Source organism: Rattus norvegicus, chromosome 4, assembly GCF_036323735.1.
Source record: "Rattus norvegicus strain BN/NHsdMcwi chromosome 4, GRCr8, whole genome shotgun sequence".
NCBI lineage: Eukaryota > Metazoa > Chordata > Mammalia > Rodentia > Muridae > Rattus > Rattus norvegicus.
This window is the reverse complement of record NC_086022.1, coordinates 125,599,592-125,607,232: the sequence shown is the minus strand read 5'-3', so window position 1 is coordinate 125,607,232 and position 7,641 is coordinate 125,599,592.

Genomic DNA, 7,641 nt, shown 5'->3' with positions numbered 1-7,641 from the left:
AGCTGACCACAGTTCCTAACCTCAGAGACTGCCCTTCCTCCTAAGTTGTCTCACGTGTGTGGCCACAGTAGCCCTTGGGACAGGTGGCGCTCAAGTGGGGGAGGGATGTGGTCTGGGAGTGGTCAGCCAACAGGAAATATCTAAACTTTCTACACCTGAGCCCCATGAGGGGCAATGAATGTGTCAGAGGTCAAAGAAGTGACTGGAACTGAGTCTAGAGGCCCCCAACATTCAGAGGTCAAGGCTGTGAGGAGGCTTGCGTGAAAAGGAGAGGCATGATCAGTGAGGGATGACAAGCCCAGGGAGGTCCTCTCTAGATGGGCTGACAGTACTTCAGAAAGGAGGGAGCTGGAAGCTGACAGACCAAGAAATGGCTGGAGTCTTGGGGAACGTATCTGTCTCCCAGCTTAGCGTATACAAGGCCTAATGTAGCTGAATCTACAGTGCAGTTTACCTTTAAAGGGGGAGGAAAACGAAAGAGGGAATAACGGAGAACGACATGGGCATGGATTTAATCACCCGGGATCATTGCTGGTCGTTAGGGAAAAGCTTTGGTGGTATGGTGGGTGGGAGTGCCCGTGAGACCAGGGAGAGAGCAGTCAGAAGGAAACTCATAGTAGTTCTTTTAAGACTTTTGCCATCAGGAAGGGGAACAAAATGAGGAACAAGCTAGGATTACAAAAAGAGGGCAGCCTCCTTGTCCCTGAAAATGCCCCTCTCCCACCCATCACCTCAGACTCTGAAGAGCAGGCCTGAGCTCTTCATGAGCTTGGCAGGGTCCATCCCTCCTGCCTTTCAACACTCCCTGCTTTCACACCTCCACCCATCGGCCTCAGGCCCCAGGGCCTGTTTCAACATTTCTGTGTAGCCCAACTGGCACAAAGATAATCAGTACACACACCAGGAATATACCCCAGAAAACGCACAAGCAGAGTGTGAAAGGGGAACGGAGGAAGCTGAGGTCAGGAACTGCAGAGAACTGCAGCCTATGGGACGGAGGTGTTAGTTGTTTGAAAAGGGCAGCCCTTCAATTGCCCACTCCCTAGGGTTGAAATGGATGGCGAACCCCAGAGGAAGGGAGGCGAGGAATAGTGTGCCTCAGCCTGGGCTCCCCAAGAGGCAGTTCCAGCCAGGGATTTCATTACATAGCTTATTTCATGCCAAGACAAACTTGTAGAGGAATGGGGCTGAGATAAAGAAGAGAAGGAATGGAGAAAGCATGTGTGAACATACACGTTACCTCCGTGAGCGGCAGGAGCCGGCGTGGAACACCCTGGTATTCCTCCTGAGGCAGGCAGCAAGGGCTGCTGGTACAGTAGGTGTTCCCTTGGCAATTCTCGACTGCTGTATCTGTTCCGAGAGCAGGTCCCAGCAGCCAGAGGAGGCTCTCTGGCAGACAGGGTGGGCTGGTTTACATGGAAATGGAGACCTAGGATACTGGAGCCTCTTGGGTTAGGCCCACTCCTTTCTGCTACAGATTTGTTGATGCTCACGGTTTCTACAAAGAAGATAAGGATGTTTCTGGAGCCAGTGTTGTGCTAGTGCACACTTACAATCTCAGAACACAGGATGGAGAGGCAGAAGGTATAATTAAGCCCAGCCTTGGCTACATGAGACCCAGCCCTCAAAGTGACAAAACCAGAGTGTTCAGAGACCAGCTGCCACCCACTGCTGTGTTGGCTCCAAGTGCTCCTGCAGTTTCTGGTGTTCACTGTTGAGCTCCTGTTCCTTATGCTGTACACCATGGCCACTGCTCTGAGGGTGGATAGCTAGTCTTTGTCTCACAGGCCTGACCTCCTGGTCACCACTCTCTAGTTGGATGAAATTATTTCGTTGTTCATAGTTGTCATCACCAGTCAGAGAAACATCCAGAAGAGATCCACTGGGTCCCTTGAATTCTGAGCATGTCATCCCACACCAGCTGATTTCCTCATGATGACAAGACTCCATTGTTCCCACTGCTGTGTTGGCACAATGGGCCAAACCTAATAAGGCTAGGCTTAAATGCGTATGTTCTGATTCTCATCTTTCCACTCGTACGCACACACAGTCTCTCATTCTCTCACTCTCTCTCTCTGTCTCTGTCTCTGTCTCTGTCTCTCTCTCTCTCTCACACACACACACACACACACACACACACATGCATGCACACACACACATGCATGCACACATACACCATGAACCATGCAGGGACTACTAGTTCAGAGCCTAAGGTTCTAGGACGCCTGCAGTGAGGAATGACAGGCCAACCTCTCCTTTCTCTCCTTGCTTCTTCATAGTCCCAGCACCAGCTATGAAGTGCATACTACATTTTAAAGGACAGAGTCCCAGAGGAAGAACCACAGAGAGGGGAACTACAGAAACCCATGATCTACTGAAGGGGCAGTGAACTGGTAGAAGCTTCCAGAATCAACTTTATTAGAACTGGAAAACTAAAAGCTCACAAGACTCATGAGGATTCTTAATCAAGCACAACTGGAAAATGTAAACCCTGAAGAATCTTAACATTAGAACTTTGTGGTATTTGAACCCCTGCACCCATCAACCACTCCCATACCCAGGAGCCCAGTGCACAGGGGAAGAAGCACGGCTATCAAAGAACCCTGGTGTTCTGCTCTAGCCTGTTATTGATTCCCTCCAGGGACAGGGTCACTATTGAGCTTTCTCCAGAAAGAGGTTGAGTCAGCTTCCCAGGTGCTATCTGTTAAAAACAATGAAAGGCAAATGCATGGCTTCTATAGAGCCAGCAGAAAATGTCTGAAGCAAGCTAGAGACAGACCAAATTTCTTAGGAAGAAGGGTGGGAGATCGGCATTGGCTGAGGGATGAAGGCTCATCCTGGGGATATGCATTCTCAGAGCTTCAGAAGGCTCAATGGGTGTTCTCACTTCTGCCTGACCTTGTGGTCCTCCACAAACAGGAAGTGAAGACTAAAGTTATAAAACAAATAAAGACATGTACCAGCATGCATATGGTTGACTTGAAAACACTGGGAATTTTTTTTCTTTTTTCTTTTTGGTTCTAGGCTAAATGTATAGGTGTGGGTTAAAATCACTGGCTTTGGGCTGGAGAGAAGGCTCAGTAGTTAAGGGCACTGGCTGCTTTTGCAGAAGACCTGTGTTTTATGGCAGCTTACAACCATCTGTATGTAACTCCAGTTCTAGGGGATCTATCCTCCTGATTTCTGTGGCTACTGCATGCATGTGGTACACAGACACACATGAAGGCAAGCCCCTGCCCCAACTACGTACGTCTTTAAAAAGAGAATAAAAACCCAGTCACTGGCTGCCTGCCAGGTTAACAGAATGCACTCCTCAGAGGCTGTATGAACCAAGGAACATGATGTGCACAAGTTTAATTCAGAAAGGGGGACCAACAAGAGCAACAGAATGGTCACGACATGCAGCAGTGCACATTGAGTGATATGATTTCAGGGTTGTAGTATTAGAATATAAAAAAAAAAATTCTGCGAGGCATGGTGGCACAGCCCTTTAACTCCAGCATTTGGGAGACAGAGGCAGGTGTATGTCTCTGAGTTCTGGGCGAGCTTGGTCTATATAATGAGTTCCAAGTCAATATAGAGTTACACAGAAAGATGCTGTGCACACACACACACACACACACACACACACACACTCACACACACACACACACACACACACACACAGAGAGAGAGAGAGAGAGAGAGAGAGAGAGAGAGAGTTACTTTTAACAACAACAAACATGAATCTGTATGGAAGCTATGGAAGCCAGTTTGCGCCACGGACACATTACTAGAAACAGTCCTTGAGGGGCTGGGTGAGGTGGTGCAGGCCTTTCAGCTCAGCATTTGGGGAACTGAGACAGGAGGATCAAGGGTTTGAGATTTGAAAATGGCCAGGCTGGTCTACTCAGCATGATCCACGTGGGGAGCTGGAGAGATGGCTCAGTTAAGACTGGTCTGGGGGAGTATTGGCGTCTTTCCCAGCACCCATTGTTGACCGCTCACAATCACCTGTAACTCCAGCCCTAGAGATCCAATGTCCTCTTCTGGCCTCTGTGGACATCTGCACTCCTGCACAGACCCACCTACAGACATGTACACAGATGGACATAGTTAAACATAAAATAAGTCTTGTATATTTGTTTTGTTTGTTTGTTTGTTTGTTTGTTTTCTGGAAACAGGGTTTCTCTTTGTAACTCTGACAGTCCCAGAACTTGCTCAGTAGACCAGGCTGGTCCTAAACTCATACCTGCCTCTGCTCCATGAGTGCTAGGCTCAAAGGCATGCTGGCTAAAGCAAGTTTTTTTTTTTTAAGTTGTGAGGAAAGCAAGAAATTTGAGTTTAGTAAGCAAGACTGTATGTAGGTCAGCTTACTTTCAAAAGCTGAGGGCGGTACTTCTCTAAGGCAGGGATTTATGTGATACCAAAGCCAGGTTCAGACATCACAAGGAAACTGCAGACTAGTATCCTCATGGGTAGAAAATTTAACAATGCTTTCCATAAATTACTCATACAGGGATCATCACCAGGTAGGATTTCCTTCAGGAATGCAAGGATGGTTCAATACACAAAAGTTAGCCAATGCGAATAGACGAAATAACCCTGGTTAACCTATATTTATAGCATAACTGTTACAGCAGCTTCACGTGCCCACTCATTCACAATATCCCACCCCGACTCTGGCAATTTCCTTTCCCTATACTCTGAACTATCTGGGCTCATTTTATTTTAATTACTATTTGAAGATAAATTTAAATTTAAATTAAAAAACCCAAAAACTGTGATCATCTCAATTCTTAAGAAAAAGAACTTGATAAAACTACTCCCTTTTCATTCACACACACACACACACACACACACACACACACACACACACACACACACACACACTTTACCTGACAGGCTAGTAATAAAAGGGAAATCTTCAACAGGATAAGTGGTGCAAAGGAATGATTTAGAGTTTGTATGATATGTAGTAGTGAAAAGTTGACCCATCCCCTGAGGTCATGACCCATCCCCAGGGATGTTTTCCTTCACTGCTTCTATTCAGTATTGTATCACAAACTCCACCCTGGGCAGTTAGGCAAGAAGAAACGAAAAAGTACTTCCCAAGGTGATCAATAGATAAGTGCAGTCCCTACCAATGACTTGTTTTTGAAGAAGCAGGTGAATGGATCCTATAATTCCTTGAAATTGTGAGAGACCCTGAGTAACAAAAACAATGTTGAAAGGGATGTATGAAGTTGGAGGGCTTGCATTTCCAAATGTCAAAACTGAATGCAATGGTCCAGGAATCACAACAGAATGTGATGGGCGTAAGGATGGAGACACAAAGCAAGGGGACAGAACCTAGAGACCAGCAGCAAATCCAGACTGCATCTATGTTTAATTGGTTTTCAGCAGGGTTGTTGAGACTTTTGTTTTCTTTTAAAATTGTGTTAATTTTCATTTATATGTATGCATGTTTTCCCGTGTGTACCACATGTATGTCTGGAGCCTGCAGAGGTAGGAGAGGTGATCAGATCTCCTGAAACTGGAGTTTCAGATGGTTGTGAGCTGCCATGTGCACTGGGAAGTGACTGAGGTCCTCTGCTCTTGACTTCTAAGCCAGCTCTCCAAGCCTAGTCACAGCTTTTTAACTGGAAAAGAACAGTCTGTTCCAGGCAGTGGGAAGGGTCCCTGTGGAAGAGCAAAGTTGGGTCCATGCATTACACAGTAGAGGGACTGCACCCGATACGCACCAGATACCTCAGCATAAAGGTTACAACTAAAATGCTCACACGATTAAGCAAAAGCATCATCCTGAGTTTGGCCATAGTTTCTGATATCATAACCAAGGGCAGACAGTGAAAGAAATGCAGGCAAGCTGGACTTCATCATTGAAACTTTTGTGAAAAGGTAACCTGTATCTAGGAGAAATCATAGGCAACTCACGTTCCATATAAGGGATTGATATCTGGACTATGTAAAGAACGAAAACAAAAGAATAAGCCAACTCCAAACAAATGAGCTGGGAATAAGCCGGGTGCGCTGTGCGCCTTCAGCACCAGCACTTGGGAAGCGGAGGCAGAGGATCCTTTCAGCCTGCAAATGAGTCCAGAGCCAGCCTTCAGGACTTGAGCTACTGCCTCAAAACAGTGGAATCCCAGCTCTTCAGAGGTGGAGGTGGGAGAACCAGAATTTATTCTCAGCTGCATAGCATGTTTGAGAGCAGACCTACTTAAGACTTTTGTCTATAAATAAATAAATAAATAAATAAATAAATAAATAAATAAATAAATAAAAAGGCAGGGTTGGGGTGGGGCTGGAGAGATGGCTCAGTGGCTGAGTGCTCAATGCTCTTTCAGAAGAGCTAAGATCTGTTCCCAGCACCCTTTGTGGGTGGCTCACAACTGCTTGTACCTTCATCTGTAGTGGCCAATCAATTTACAGCCAACCAGGGCTCAGTTAATCCTAAGACTATACAGTACGACCTTTGGGAAAGCTGGCTAGCTAAGCTCCAGGATCAGTCTTTGCTGTTGCAGCTCTGATGCCATTAGTGGGTAGAGAACCTGCAGGGGAGTTAGCAGCCTTGTGAACACAGCCAGGGAGAATCAAGTTACCTGGGAATCTGGATGCAGGCACACCTGAAGTGAGAACCTTAATTTTTTTTGGCCTTAAGTCTGTTTAAGGGTCTTTGTTTTTATTTTAACGTTGGGGGTTTGGGAGTGGGGAGTGGTGGATGCCTTTAATTCCAGCACTCTAGAGGCAGGTGGGTTGCTGTGAGTTCCAGGACAGCCTGAGCTACACAGTGGGCTACAAATAGGTAGATGGATGGATGGATGGGTGGATGGATGGATGGATAAAAGTCTGTCATCTCCATGCCTGTTCTTGGCCTTGATTCTCATTTAAAGTTATGCTTTTCCTCAGCACTCACAAGACTGAGGTAAGAGGAACACAGACACACATGCACAGAACATGCACACACATGCACACACAGCCCTTCACCTTCTCAATGAAGTCTCCAGCATCTTGTGACTTCTCTTTGCCCAGGTTATACCTCCTCTGTCCTCCTTGCTGTGTCCTGTTCTACACTGGGCTTCCTGTTCAAACCTGCCCAGGGTTGTGAGAGCAAACCTCATAGCATCACCAAAAAGCTTCACTCTAATTTAGAAGATGTTTGGTCCCCAATGTTCCTCATGAAGGGATCACAACATAAAACCCTTGAAGTATGCAATGCCAGGGATATATATTGCATTTATTATCCCCTTTCCAATCACTGGCATCCTTCGAGATCAAGTCTGTTGATCTGTATGTCGAGAGCACACAAACTCAGGGCCCACATACCCAGCTCCCGCTCCTACTTCCCAAAGATGCCCTGTGGGAGAGAAGCCACAGCTGTGCCTTTTCTTCCCCAGTGGACAGGGAAGTTCTCCTGGGAGGAACCAGAGCTGCCTGTTTCACAGTTATCTTTCCAGTACAATAACCTTTAGAATCAGCTTGTCTAGTAAAATCCTGGGTCATTAGGCACTTTATGGCCTGGCTATCTCTCCAATAACTCTTTGCCAACCTTAGCTGGGAGGAGCTGCTGATAAGAGTACTGAACCCAGAGCTTGGAAACACGGAGTTCCAGGGCCTAGGTTGGCCATTAACTATGGCCAACTCCAGGTCTCCACCTCC